This window comes from Garra rufa, chromosome 14 (assembly GCF_049309525.1).
Source record: "Garra rufa chromosome 14, GarRuf1.0, whole genome shotgun sequence".
NCBI classification, from domain to species: Eukaryota; Metazoa; Chordata; class Actinopteri; order Cypriniformes; family Cyprinidae; genus Garra; species Garra rufa.
Window position 1 is genome coordinate 42,442,694 of NC_133374.1, and position 14,806 is coordinate 42,457,499.

General features: G+C 47.8%; 8 non-coding genes across 8 annotated transcripts; all 8 read left to right on the top strand.

Annotated features, from left to right (window-relative positions):
- Positions 1-571: 571 nt before the first annotated feature.
- On the top strand, positions 572-687 carry LOC141285675 (U5 spliceosomal RNA). Its single transcript, XR_012338800.1, has one exon. It is a non-coding gene; the product is annotated as a U5 spliceosomal RNA (small nuclear RNA).
- Positions 688-2,478: 1,791 nt separating this feature from the next.
- LOC141285676 (U5 spliceosomal RNA) lies at positions 2,479-2,594 on the top strand. Its single transcript, XR_012338801.1, has one exon. It is a non-coding gene; the product is annotated as a U5 spliceosomal RNA (small nuclear RNA).
- A 1,791-nt stretch (positions 2,595-4,385) lies between these two features.
- LOC141285677 (U5 spliceosomal RNA) lies at positions 4,386-4,501 on the top strand. Its single transcript, XR_012338802.1, has one exon. It is a non-coding gene; the product is annotated as a U5 spliceosomal RNA (small nuclear RNA).
- Positions 4,502-6,292: 1,791 nt separating this feature from the next.
- LOC141285678 (U5 spliceosomal RNA) lies at positions 6,293-6,408 on the top strand. The gene has a single exon (XR_012338803.1). It is a non-coding gene; the product is annotated as a U5 spliceosomal RNA (small nuclear RNA).
- Positions 6,409-8,199: 1,791 nt separating this feature from the next.
- On the top strand, positions 8,200-8,315 carry LOC141285679 (U5 spliceosomal RNA). Its single transcript, XR_012338804.1, has one exon. It is a non-coding gene; the product is annotated as a U5 spliceosomal RNA (small nuclear RNA).
- Positions 8,316-10,106: 1,791 nt separating this feature from the next.
- Positions 10,107-10,222, top strand: LOC141285681 (U5 spliceosomal RNA). Its single transcript, XR_012338805.1, has one exon. It is a non-coding gene; the product is annotated as a U5 spliceosomal RNA (small nuclear RNA).
- Positions 10,223-12,013: 1,791 nt separating this feature from the next.
- Positions 12,014-12,129, top strand: LOC141285682 (U5 spliceosomal RNA). The gene has a single exon (XR_012338806.1). It is a non-coding gene; the product is annotated as a U5 spliceosomal RNA (small nuclear RNA).
- A 1,791-nt stretch (positions 12,130-13,920) lies between these two features.
- Positions 13,921-14,036, top strand: LOC141285683 (U5 spliceosomal RNA). Its single transcript, XR_012338807.1, has one exon. It is a non-coding gene; the product is annotated as a U5 spliceosomal RNA (small nuclear RNA).
- The last annotated feature ends 770 nt before the right edge of the window (positions 14,037-14,806 follow it).

Genomic DNA, 14,806 nt, shown 5'->3' on the forward strand with positions numbered 1-14,806 from the left:
TATGCAAAGGTTGGAGCTCCTTCAAGTAAATCAGGCTTCATTTTAAAGAACCTTACACACATGCAAGCACACACACAACTTAATTAAAAGAACTCTGTTCCTGCATTGGCCGGGAATCGGACCCGGGTCTCCCGCGTGGCAGGCGAGAATTCTACCACTGAACCACCAATGCTCGGCTGGGAGACTTTCGGCCTTCACATTGCCCTGGATTTAGTAATGGTGCGTAACTGTTACACGTCAAATCCAGGTAAAGGGGGGTTGGGTCAATATGCAAAGTTTGGAGCTCCTTCTAGCAAATCAGGCTTGGCCTTCAAGGCTCATTTTAAAGAATCCCACACACATGCAAACACACACCCCTTACTTAAAAGAACTCTGTTCCTGCATTTGCCCGGGAATCAGAGCCAGGCCTCCTGTGTGGCAGGCGAGAATGGATGATGGAAGAGACTTTTTAACTTTTACTCCTCCCATTTGGAGTGAGGGGGAGATGAAAATCTTATCGGCACCCTAGATTACCCTTTGTGAGTATAGTGGTTTACCACAGGGAGCGCACATGCTCAAGCGCATGGGCACACAACTCGAGTTTCTCTTCATAGACGCATAAATCTTTCGCCTTTTACTAAAGATTTCCGTGGAGGGGAACCTTTCCGAGTGACCTGTATTTTTGGGTGCTCTGCTCACAGCAGAGCTGCACTGCAGTTTCAATAGCAGACTAAATCTGACCACACACCAATGTGCATTGGAGCAAAGCGTGCTTTCTCGTGGACCGTGTTTGCAGCCTTTGCGCTTCCTGTGTCGCAACTTCACATTTTTTTTCAGCCAGCATGGAAAGACAGCACTCTCATGACATGATGGGATCCAAACCTTGGGCTTCAGCTACTTTGGCCCTGTCAGTGACTTATGTACTTCCAGCATTCTTTTCTGCTCACAACAGAGCTGTATTGGAGTGTCAAGAGTAAAACTGGCCACCAGCCAATGGGCGGTGGAACGAAGCGCGCCTCACCACGTTCTGTACTTGCGGCCTTTGCGCTTTCTGCGTCGCAGCTCCAGATTTCTTTAGCCCGCATGGAAAGACAGCACTCTCTCGTACATGACGGGATACAAACAAAGATGGCTTCAGCTCCTTTTGCCCTATCAGTGACTTGTGCATTTCAAGCATTCTTTTCAGATGGCTAAAAGCTGGAGTCGGGAACTTGCGTTGGTGGTATAGTGGTGAGCATAGCTGCCTTCCAAGCAGTTGACCCGGGTTCGATTCCCGGCCAACGCATTTGTTTTGGCTCTGGCTGACGTTGAAGCAGAACTCCTTCTGTGACCTCTGTGAGCACCAAAATCTTTTGGATGAGTCGTTCAGCAGCAGCAAAGAGCTGGGTCTCCCCGTCGGGGAATCGAACCCCGGTCTTCCGCGTGACAGGCGGAGATACTGTCCACTATACTAACGAGGAGCTGTACCCGCTGTGCTTCGGCCCCAGCCGACTTGACTTCACAGACATCAGCATAAGGAGCCACTACTCCATGAAAAAAACAAATCAACCTGCCTTGATCTTATTGAGTCTCCCAATATCTTGAATGCTACACATTACAGGGGGTCCTCATTTGGACCACTTTACTATTATTACTATTTTTTTTTACTTTTCATAATGGGAACATGAAAAAAAGGATGGAAAATCATGTGGCAGTAACATCGCATTTACGTGGATCATATCGCCCACTGCTAGAATTCTACCACTGAACCACCAATGCTCGGAAAGGAGGGAGAACGTTTGGAATTAACACCGCATTTACGAGTATATTGCCCACTGCTAAACTTCGTCAACCTATAGATAAAGTGAACAAGTTTTATAGGCATTTGACGAATATAGACGGACTAATGAGTTTCTGAAAAGATTCGTCAGGGAACGGGGGTTGGTCCGTATGCAAAGGTTGGAGCTCCTTCAAGTAAATCAGGCTTCATTTTAAAGAACCTTACACACATGCAAGCACACACACAACTTAATTAAAAGAACTCTGTTCCTGCATTGGCCGGGAATCGGACCCGGGTCTCCCGCGTGGCAGGCGAGAATTCTACCACTGAACCACCAATGCTCGGCTGGGAGACTTTCGGCCTTCACATTGCCCTGGATTTAGTAATGGTGCGTAACTGTTACACGTCAAATCCAGGTAAAGGGGGGTTGGGTCAATATGCAAAGTTTGGAGCTCCTTCTAGCAAATCAGGCTTGGCCTTCAAGGCTCATTTTAAAGAATCCCACACACATGCAAACACACACCCCTTACTTAAAAGAACTCTGTTCCTGCATTTGCCCGGGAATCAGAGCCAGGCCTCCTGTGTGGCAGGCGAGAATGGATGATGGAAGAGACTTTTTAACTTTTACTCCTCCCATTTGGAGTGAGGGGGAGATGAAAATCTTATCGGCACCCTAGATTACCCTTTGTGAGTATAGTGGTTTACCACAGGGAGCGCACATGCTCAAGCGCATGGGCACACAACTCGAGTTTCTCTTCATAGACGCATAAATCTTTCGCCTTTTACTAAAGATTTCCGTGGAGGGGAACCTTTCCGAGTGACCTGTATTTTTGGGTGCTCTGCTCACAGCAGAGCTGCACTGCAGTTTCAATAGCAGACTAAATCTGACCACACACCAATGTGCATTGGAGCAAAGCGTGCTTTCTCGTGGACCGTGTTTGCAGCCTTTGCGCTTCCTGTGTCGCAACTTCACATTTTTTTTCAGCCAGCATGGAAAGACAGCACTCTCATGACATGATGGGATCCAAACCTTGGGCTTCAGCTACTTTGGCCCTGTCAGTGACTTATGTACTTCCAGCATTCTTTTCTGCTCACAACAGAGCTGTATTGGAGTGTCAAGAGTAAAACTGGCCACCAGCCAATGGGCGGTGGAACGAAGCGCGCCTCACCACGTTCTGTACTTGCGGCCTTTGCGCTTTCTGCGTCGCAGCTCCAGATTTCTTTAGCCCGCATGGAAAGACAGCACTCTCTCGTACATGACGGGATACAAACAAAGATGGCTTCAGCTCCTTTTGCCCTATCAGTGACTTGTGCATTTCAAGCATTCTTTTCAGATGGCTAAAAGCTGGAGTCGGGAACTTGCGTTGGTGGTATAGTGGTGAGCATAGCTGCCTTCCAAGCAGTTGACCCGGGTTCGATTCCCGGCCAACGCATTTGTTTTGGCTCTGGCTGACGTTGAAGCAGAACTCCTTCTGTGACCTCTGTGAGCACCAAAATCTTTTGGATGAGTCGTTCAGCAGCAGCAAAGAGCTGGGTCTCCCCGTCGGGGAATCGAACCCCGGTCTTCCGCGTGACAGGCGGAGATACTGTCCACTATACTAACGAGGAGCTGTACCCGCTGTGCTTCGCCCCCAGCCGACTTGACTTCACAGACATCAGCATAAGGAGCCACTACTCCATGAAAAAAACAAATCAACCTGCCTTGATCTTATTGAGTCTCCCAATATCTTGAATGCTACACATTACAGGGGGTCCTCATTTGGACCACTTTACTATTATTACTATTTTTTTTTACTTTTCATAATGGGAACATGAAAAAAAGGATGGGAAATCATGTGGCAGTAACATCGCATTTACGTGGATCATATCGCCCACTGCTAGAATTCTACCACTGAACCACCAATGCTCGGAAAGGAGGGAGAACGTTTGGAATTAACACCGCATTTACGAGTATATTGCCCACTGCTAAACTTCGTCAACCTATAGATAAAGTGAACAAGTTTTATAGGCATTTGACGAATATAGACGGACTAATGAGTTTCTGAAAAGATTCGTCAGGGAACGGGGGTTGGTCGGTATGCAAAGGTTGGAGCTCCTTCAAGTAAATCAGGCTTCATTTTAAAGAACCTTACACACATGCAAGCACACACACAACTTAATTAAAAGAACTCTGTTCCTGCATTGGCCGGGAATCGGACCCGGGTCTCCCGCGTGGCAGGCGAGAATTCTACCACTGAACCACCAATGCTCGGCTGGGAGACTTTCGGCCTTCACATTGCCCTGGATTTAGTAATGGTGCGTAACTGTTACACGTCAAATCCAGGTAAAGGGGGGTTGGGTCAATATGCAAAGTTTGGAGCTCCTTCTAGCAAATCAGGCTTGGCCTTCAAGGCTCATTTTAAAGAATCCCACACACATGCAAACACACACCCCTTACTTAAAAGAACTCTGTTCCTGCATTTGCCCGGGAATCAGAGCCAGGCCTCCTGTGTGGCAGGCGAGAATGGATGATGGAAGAGACTTTTTAACTTTTACTCCTCCCATTTGGAGTGAGGGGGAGATGAAAATCTTATCGGCACCCTAGATTACCCTTTGTGAGTATAGTGGTTTACCACAGGGAGCGCACATGCTCAAGCGCATGGGCACACAACTCGAGTTTCTCTTCATAGACGCATAAATCTTTCGCCTTTTACTAAAGATTTCCGTGGAGGGGAACCTTTCCGAGTGACCTGTATTTTTGGGTGCTCTGCTCACAGCAGAGCTGCACTGCAGTTTCAATAGCAGACTAAATCTGACCACACACCAATGTGCATTGGAGCAAAGCGTGCTTTCTCGTGGACCGTGTTTGCAGCCTTTGCGCTTCCTGTGTCGCAACTTCACATTTTTTTTCAGCCAGCATGGAAAGACAGCACTCTCATGACATGATGGGATCCAAACCTTGGGCTTCAGCTACTTTGGCCCTGTCAGTGACTTATGTACTTCCAGCATTCTTTTCTGCTCACAACAGAGCTGTATTGGAGTGTCAAGAGTAAAACTGGCCACCAGCCAATGGGCGGTGGAACGAAGCGCGCCTCACCACGTTCTGTACTTGCGGCCTTTGCGCTTTCTGCGTCGCAGCTCCAGATTTCTTTAGCCCGCATGGAAAGACAGCACTCTCTCGTACATGACGGGATACAAACAAAGATGGCTTCAGCTCCTTTTGCCCTATCAGTGACTTGTGCATTTCAAGCATTCTTTTCAGATGGCTAAAAGCTGGAGTCGGGAACTTGCGTTGGTGGTATAGTGGTGAGCATAGCTGCCTTCCAAGCAGTTGACCCGGGTTCGGTTCCCGGCCAACGCATTTGTTTTGGCTCTGGCTGACGTTGAAGCAGAACTCCTTCTGTGACCTCTGTGAGCACCAAAATCTTTTGGATGAGTCGTTCAGCAGCAGCAAAGAGCTGGGTCTCCCCGTCGGGGAATCGAACCCCGGTCTTCCGCGTGACAGGCGGAGATACTGTCCACTATACTAACGAGGAGCTGTACCAGCTGTGCTTCGGCCCCAGCCGACTTGACTTCACAGACATCAGCATAAGGAGCCACTACTCCATGAAAAAAACAAATCAACCTGCCTTGATCTTATTGAGTCTCCCAATATCTTGAATGCTACACATTACAGGGGGTCCTCATTTGGACCACTTTACTATTATTACTATTTTTTTTTACTTTTCATAATGGGAACATGAAAAAAAGGATGGAAAATCATGTGGCAGTAACATCGCATTTACGTGGATCATATCGCCCACTGCTAGAATTCTACCACTGAACCACCAATGCTCGGAAAGGAGGGAGAACGTTTGGAATTAACACCGCATTTACGAGTATATTGCCCACTGCTAAACTTCGTCAACCTATAGATAAAGTGAACAAGTTTTATAGGCATTTGACGAATATAGACGGACTAATGAGTTTCTGAAAAGATTCGTCAGGGAACGGGGGTTGGTCGGTATGCAAAGGTTGGAGCTCCTTCAAGTAAATCAGGCTTCATTTTAAAGAACCTTACACACATGCAAGCACACACACAACTTAATTAAAAGAACTCTGTTCCTGCATTGGCCGGGAATCGGACCCGGGTCTCCCGCGTGGCAGGCGAGAATTCTACCACTGAACCACCAATGCTCGGCTGGGAGACTTTCGGCCTTCACATTGCCCTGGATTTAGTAATGGTGCGTAACTGTTACACGTCAAATCCAGGTAAAGGGGGGTTGGGTCAATATGCAAAGTTTGGAGCTCCTTCTAGCAAATCAGGCTTGGCCTTCAAGGCTCATTTTAAAGAATCCCACACACATGCAAACACACACCCCTTACTTAAAAGAACTCTGTTCCTGCATTTGCCCGGGAATCAGAGCCAGGCCTCCTGTGTGGCAGGCGAGAATGGATGATGGAAGAGACTTTTTAACTTTTACTCCTCCCATTTGGAGTGAGGGGGAGATGAAAATCTTATCGGCACCCTAGATTACCCTTTGTGAGTATAGTGGTTTACCACAGGGAGCGCACATGCTCAAGCGCATGGGCACACAACTCGAGTTTCTCTTCATAGACGCATAAATCTTTCGCCTTTTACTAAAGATTTCCGTGGAGGGGAACCTTTCCGAGTGACCTGTATTTTTGGGTGCTCTGCTCACAGCAGAGCTGCACTGCAGTTTCAATAGCAGACTAAATCTGACCACACACCAATGTGCATTGGAGCAAAGCGTGCTTTCTCGTGGACCGTGTTTGCAGCCTTTGCGCTTCCTGTGTCGCAACTTCACATTTTTTTTCAGCCAGCATGGAAAGACAGCACTCTCATGACATGATGGGATCCAAACCTTGGGCTTCAGCTACTTTGGCCCTGTCAGTGACTTATGTACTTCCAGCATTCTTTTCTGCTCACAACAGAGCTGTATTGGAGTGTCAAGAGTAAAACTGGCCACCAGCCAATGGGCGGTGGAACGAAGCGCGCCTCACCACGTTCTGTACTTGCGGCCTTTGCGCTTTCTGCGTCGCAGCTCCAGATTTCTTTAGCCCGCATGGAAAGACAGCACTCTCTCGTACATGACGGGATACAAACAAAGATGGCTTCAGCTCCTTTTGCCCTATCAGTGACTTGTGCATTTCAAGCATTCTTTTCAGATGGCTAAAAGCTGGAGTCGGGAACTTGCGTTGGTGGTATAGTGGTGAGCATAGCTGCCTTCCAAGCAGTTGACCCGGGTTCGATTCCCGGCCAACGCATTTGTTTTGGCTCTGGCTGACGTTGAAGCAGAACTCCTTCTGTGACCTCTGTGAGCACCAAAATCTTTTGGATGAGTCGTTCAGCAGCAGCAAAGAGCTGGGTCTCCCCGTCGGGGAATCGAACCCCGGTCTTCCGCGTGACAGGCGGAGATACTGTCCACTATACTAACGAGGAGCTGTACCCGCTGTGCTTCGCCCCCAGCCGACTTGACTTCACAGACATCAGCATAAGGAGCCACTACTCCATGAAAAAAACAAATCAACCTGCCTTGATCTTATTGAGTCTCCCAATATCTTGAATGCTACACATTACAGGGGGTCCTCATTTGGACCACTTTACTATTATTACTATTTTTTTTTACTTTTCATAATGGGAACATGAAAAAAAGGATGGGAAATCATGTGGCAGTAACATCGCATTTACGTGGATCATATCGCCCACTGCTAGAATTCTACCACTGAACCACCAATGCTCGGAAAGGAGGGAGAACGTTTGGAATTAACACCGCATTTACGAGTATATTGCCCACTGCTAAACTTCGTCAACCTATAGATAAAGTGAACAAGTTTTATAGGCATTTGACGAATATAGACAGACTAATGAGTTTCTGAAAAGATTCGTCAGGGAACGGGGGTTGGTCGGTATGCAAAGGTTGGAGCTCCTTCAAGTAAATCAGGCTTCATTTTAAAGAACCTTACACACATGCAAGCACACACACAACTTAATTAAAAGAACTCTGTTCCTGCATTGGCCGGGAATCGGACCCGGGTCTCCCGCGTGGCAGGCGAGAATTCTACCACTGAACCACCAATGCTCGGCTGGGAGACTTTCGGCCTTCACATTGCCCTGGATTTAGTAATGGTGCGTAACTGTTACACGTCAAATCCAGGTAAAGGGGGGTTGGGTCAATATGCAAAGTTTGGAGCTCCTTCTAGCAAATCAGGCTTGGCCTTCAAGGCTCATTTTAAAGAATCCCACACACATGCAAACACACACCCCTTACTTAAAAGAACTCTGTTCCTGCATTTGCCCGGGAATCAGAGCCAGGCCTCCTGTGTGGCAGGCGAGAATGGATGATGGAAGAGACTTTTTAACTTTTACTCCTCCCATTTGGAGTGAGGGGGAGATGAAAATCTTATCGGCACCCTAGATTACCCTTTGTGAGTATAGTGGTTTACCACAGGGAGCGCACATGCTCAAGCGCATGGGCACACAACTCGAGTTTCTCTTCATAGACGCATAAATCTTTCGCCTTTTACTAAAGATTTCCGTGGAGGGGAACCTTTCCGAGTGACCTGTATTTTTGGGTGCTCTGCTCACAGCAGAGCTGCACTGCAGTTTCAATAGCAGACTAAATCTGACCACACACCAATGTGCATTGGAGCAAAGCATGCTTTCTCGTGGACCGTGTTTGCAGCCTTTGCGCTTCCTGTGTCGCAACTTCACATTTTTTTTCAGCCAGCATGGAAAGACAGCACTCTCATGACATGATGGGATCCAAACCTTGGGCTTCAGCTACTTTGGCCCTGTCAGTGACTTATGTACTTCCAGCATTCTTTTCTGCTCACAACAGAGCTGTATTGGAGTGTCAAGAGTAAAACTGGCCACCAGCCAATGGGCGGTGGAACGAAGCGCGCCTCACCACGTTCTGTACTTGCGGCCTTTGCGCTTTCTGCGTCGCAGCTCCAGATTTCTTTAGCCCGCATGGAAAGACAGCACTCTCTCGTACATGACGGGATACAAACAAAGATGGCTTCAGCTCCTTTTGCCCTATCAGTGACTTGTGCATTTCAAGCATTCTTTTCAGATGGCTAAAAGCTGGAGTCGGGAACTTGCGTTGGTGGTATAGTGGTGAGCATAGCTGCCTTCCAAGCAGTTGACCCGGGTTCGATTCCCGGCCAACGCATTTGTTTTGGCTCTGGCTGACGTTGAAGCAGAACTCCTTCTGTGACCTCTGTGAGCACCAAAATCTTTTGGATGAGTCGTTCAGCAGCAGCAAAGAGCTGGGTCTCCCCGTCGGGGAATCGAACCCCGGTCTTCCGCGTGACAGGCGGAGATACTGTCCACTATACTAACGAGGAGCTGTACCCGCTGTGCTTCGCCCCCAGCCGACTTGACTTCACAGACATCAGCATAAGGAGCCACTACTCCATGAAAAAAACAAATCAACCTGCCTTGATCTTATTGAGTCTCCCAATATCTTGAATGCTACACATTACAGGGGGTCCTCATTTGGACCACTTTACTATTATTACTATTTTTTTTTACTTTTCATAATGGGAACATGAAAAAAAGGATGGGAAATCATGTGGCAGTAACATCGCATTTACGTGGATCATATCACCCACTGCTAGAATTCTACCACTGAACCACCAATGCTCGGAAAGGAGGGAGAACGTTTGGAATTAACACCGCATTTACGAGTATATTGCCCACTGCTAAACTTCGTCAACCTATAGATAAAGTGAACAAGTTTTATAGGCATTTGACGAATATAGACGGACTAATGAGTTTCTGAAAAGATTCGTCAGGGAACGGGGGTTGGTCGGTATGCAAAGGTTGGAGCTCCTTCAAGTAAATCAGGCTTCATTTTAAAGAACCTTACACACATGCAAGCACACACACAACTTAATTAAAAGAACTCTGTTCCTGCATTGGCCGGGAATCGGACCCGGGTCTCCCGCGTGGCAGGCGAGAATTCTACCACTGAACCACCAATGCTCGGCTGGGAGACTTTCGGCCTTCACATTGCCCTGGATTTAGTAATGGTGCGTAACTGTTACACGTCAAATCCAGGGAAAGGGGGGTTGGGTCAATATGCAAAGTTTGGAGCTCCTTCTAGCAAATCAGGCTTGGCCTTCAAGGCTCATTTTAAAGAATCCCACACACATGCAAACACACACCCCTTACTTAAAAGAACTCTGTTCCTGCATTTGCCCGGGAATCAGAGCCAGGCCTCCTGTGTGGCAGGCGAGAATGGATGATGGAAGAGACTTTTTAACTTTTACTCCTCCCATTTGGAGTGAGGGGGAGATGAAAATCTTATCGGCACCCTAGATTACCCTTTGTGAGTATAGTGGTTTACCACAGGGAGCGCACATGCTCAAGCGCATGGGCACACAACTCGAGTTTCTCTTCATAGACGCATAAATCTTTCGCCTTTTACTAAAGATTTCCGTGGAGGGGAACCTTTCCGAGTGACCTGTATTTTTGGGTGCTCTGCTCACAGCAGAGCTGCACTGCAGTTTCAATAGCAGACTAAATCTGACCACACACCAATGTGCATTGGAGCAAAGCGTGCTTTCTCGTGGACCGTGTTTGCAGCCTTTGCGCTTCCTGTGTCGCAACTTCACTTTTTTTTTCAGCCAGCATGGAAAGACAGCACTCTCATGACATGATGGGATCCAAACCTTGGGCTTCAGCTACTTTGGCCCTGTCAGTGACTTATGTACTTCCAGAATTCTTTTCTGCTCACAACAGAGCTGTATTGGAGTGTCAAGAGTAAAACTGGCCACCAGCCAATGGGCGGTGGAACGAAGCGCGCCTCACCACGTTCTGTACTTGCGGCCTTTGCGCTTTCTGCGTCGCAGCTCCAGATTTCTTTAGCCCGCATGGAAAGACAGCACTCTCTCGTACATGACGGGATACAAACAAAGATGGCTTCAGCTCCTTTTGCCCTATCAGTGACTTGTGCATTTCAAGCATTCTTTTCAGATGGCTAAAAGCTGGAGTCGGGAACTTGCGTTGGTGGTATAGTGGTGAGCATAGCTGCCTTCCAAGCAGTTGACCCGGGTTCGATTCCCGGCCAACGCATTTGTTTTGGCTCTGGCTGACGTTGAAGCAGAACTCCTTCTGTGACCTCTGTGAGCACCAAAATCTTTTGGATGAGTCGTTCAGCAGCAGCAAAGAGCTGGGTCTCCCCGTCGGGGAATCGAACCCCGGTCTTCCGCGTGACAGGCGGAGATACTGTCCACTATACTAACGAGGAGCTGTACCCGCTGTGCTTCGCCCCCAGCCGACTTGACTTCACAGACATCAGCATAAGGAGCCACTACTCCATGAAAAAAACAAATCAACCTGCCTTGATCTTATTGAGTCTCCCAATATCTTGAATGCTACACATTACAGGGGGTCCTCATTTGGACCACTTTACTATTATTACTATTTTTTTTTACTTTTCATAATGGGAACATGAAAAAAAGGATGGGAAATCATGTGGCAGTAACATCGCATTTACGTGGATCATATCGCCCACTGCTAGAATTCTACCACTGAACCACCAATGCTCGGAAAGGAGGGAGAACGTTTGGAATTAACACCGCATTTACGAGTATATTGCCCACTGCTAAACTTCGTCAACCTATAGATAAAGTGAACAAGTTTTATAGGCATTTGACGAATATAGACGGACTAATGAGTTTCTGAAAAGATTCGTCAGGGAACGGGGGTTGGTCGGTATGCAAAGGTTGGAGCTCCTTCAAGTAAATCAGGCTTCATTTTAAAGAACCTTACACACATGCAAGCACACACACAACTTAATTAAAAGAACTCTGTTCCTGCATTGGCCGGGAATCGGACCCGGGTCTCCCGCGTGGCAGGCGAGAATTCTACCACTGAACCACCAATGCTCGGCTGGGAGACTTTCGGCCTTCACATTGCCCTGGATTTAGTAATGGTGCGTAACTGTTACACGTCAAATCCAGGTAAAGGGGGGTTGGGTCAATATGCAAAGTTTGGAGCTCCTTCTAGCAAATCAGGCTTGGCCTTCAAGGCTCATTTTAAAGAATCCCACACACATGCAAACACACACCCCTTACTTAAAAGAACTCTGTTCCTGCATTTGCCCGGGAATCAGAGCCAGGCCTCCTGTGTGGCAGGCGAGAATGGATGATGGAAGAGACTTTTTAACTTTTACTCCTCCCATTTGGAGTGAGGGGGAGATGAAAATCTTATCGGCACCCTAGATTACCCTTTGTGAGTATAGTGGTTTACCACAGGGAGCGCACATGCTCAAGCGCATGGGCACACAACTCGAGTTTCTCTTCATAGACGCATAAATCTTTCGCCTTTTACTAAAGATTTCCGTGGAGGGGAACCTTTCCGAGTGACCTGTATTTTTGGGTGCTCTGCTCACAGCAGAGCTGCACTGCAGTTTCAATAGCAGACTAAATCTGACCACACACCAATGTGCATTGGAGCAAAGCGTGCTTTCTCGTGGACCGTGTTTGCAGCCTTTGCGCTTCCTGTGTCGCAACTTCACATTTTTTTTCAGCCAGCATGGAAAGACAGCACTCTCATGACATGATGGGATCCAAACCTTGGGCTTCAGCTACTTTGGCCCTGTCAGTGACTTATGTACTTCCAGCATTCTTTTCTGCTCACAACAGAGCTGTATTGGAGTGTCAAGAGTAAAACTGGCCACCAGCCAATGGGCGGTGGAACGAAGCGCGCCTCACCACGTTCTGTACTTGCGGCCTTTGCGCTTTCTGCGTCGCAGCTCCAGATTTCTTTAGCCCGCATGGAAAGACAGCACTCTCTCGTACATGACGGGATACAAACAAAGATGGCTTCAGCTCCTTTTGCCCTATCAGTGACTTGTGCATTTCAAGCATTCTTTTCAGATGGCTAAAAGCTGGAGTCGGGAACTTGCGTTGGTGGTATAGTGGTGAGCATAGCTGCCTTCCAAGCAGTTGACCCGGGTTCGATTCCCGGCCAACGCATTTGTTTTGGCTCTGGCTGACGTTGAAGCAGAACTCCTTCTGTGACCTCTGTGAGCACCAAAATCTTTTGGATGAGTCGTTCAGCAGCAGCAAAGAGCTGGGTCTCCCCGTCGGGGAATCGAACCCCGGTCTTCCGCGTGACAGGCGGAGATACTGTCCACTATACTAACGAGGAGCTGTACCCGCTGTGCTTCGCCCCCAGCCGACTTGACTTCACAGACATCAGCATAAGGAGCCACTACTCCATGAAAAAAACAAATCAACCTGCCTTGATCTTATTGAGTCTCCCAATATCTTGAATGCTACACATTACAGGGGGTCCTCATTTGGACCACTTTACTATTATTACTATTTTTTTTTACTTTTCATAATGGGAACATGAAAAAAAGGATGGGAAATCATGTGGCAGTAACATCGCATTTACGTGGATCATATCGCCCACTGCTAGAATTCTACCACTGAACCACCAATGCTCGGAAAGGAGGGAGAACGTTTGGAATTAACACCGCATTTACGAGTATATTGCCCACTGCTAAACTTCGTCAACCTATAGATAAAGTGAACAAGTTTTATAGGCATTTGACGAATATAGACAGACTAATGAGTTTCTGAAAAGATTCGTCAGGGAACGGGGGTTGGTCGGTATGCAAAGGTTGGAGCTCCTTCAAGTAAATCAGGCTTCATTTTAAAGAACCTTACACACATGCAAGCACACACACAACTTAATTAAAAGAACTCTGTTCCTGCATTGGCCGGGAATCGGACCCGGGTCTCCCGCGTGGCAGGCGAGAATTCTACCACTGAACCACCAATGCTCGGCTGGGAGACTTTCGGCCTTCACATTGCCCTGGATTTAGTAATGGTGCGTAACTGTTACACGTCAAATCCAGGTAAAGGGGGGTTGGGTCAATATGCAAAGTTTGGAGCTCCTTCTAGCAAATCAGGCTTGGCCTTCAAGGCTCATTTTAAAGAATCCCACACACATGCAAACACACACCCCTTACTTAAAAGAACTCTGTTCCTGCATTTGCCCGGGAATCAGAGCCAGGCCTCCTGTGTGGCAGGCGAGAATGGATGATGGAAGAGACTTTTTAACTTTTACTCCTCCCATTTGGAGTGAGGGGGAGATGAAAATCTTATCGGCACCCTAGATTACCCTTTGTGAGTATAGTGGTTTACCACAGGGAGCGCACATGCTCAAGCGCATGGGCACACAACTCGAGTTTCTCTTCATAGACGCATAAATCTTTCGCCTTTTACTAAAGATTTCCGTGGAGGGGAACCTTTCCGAGTGACCTGTATTTTTGGGTGCTCTGCTCACAGCAGAGCTGCACTGCAGTTTCAATAGCAGACTAAATCTGACCACACACCAATGTGCATTGGAGCAAAGCATGCTTTCTCGTGGACCGTGTTTGCAGCCTTTGCGCTTCCTGTGTCGCAACTTCACATTTTTTTTTCAGCCAGCATGGAAAGACAGCACTCTCATGACATGATGGGATCCAAACCTTGGGCTTCAGCTACTTTGGCCCTGTCAGTGACTTATGTACTTCCAGCATTCTTTTCTGCTCACAACAGAGCTGTATTGGAGTGTCAAGAGTAAAACTGGCCACCAGCCAATGGGCGGTGGAACGAAGCGCGCCTCACCACGTTCTGTACTTGCGGCCTTTGCGCTTTCTGCGTCGCAGCTCCAGATTTCTTTAGCCCGCATGGAAAGACAGCACTCTCTCGTACATGACGGGATACAAACAAAGATGGCTTCAGCTCCTTTTGCCCTATCAGTGACTTGTGCATTTCAAGCATTCTTTTCAGATGGCTAAAAGCTGGAGTCGGGAACTTGCGTTGGTGGTATAGTGGTGAGCATAGCTGCCTTCCAAGCAGTTGACCCGGGTTCGATTCCCGGCCAACGCATTTGTTTTGGCTCTGGCTGACGTTGAAGCAGAACTCCTTCTGTGACCTCTGTGAGCACCAAAATCTTTTGGATGAGTCGTTCAGCAGCAGCAAAGAGCTGGGTCTCCCCGTCGGGGAATCGAACCCCGGTCTTCCGCGTGACAGGCGGAGATACTGTCCACTATACTAACGAGGAGCTGTACCCGCTGTGCT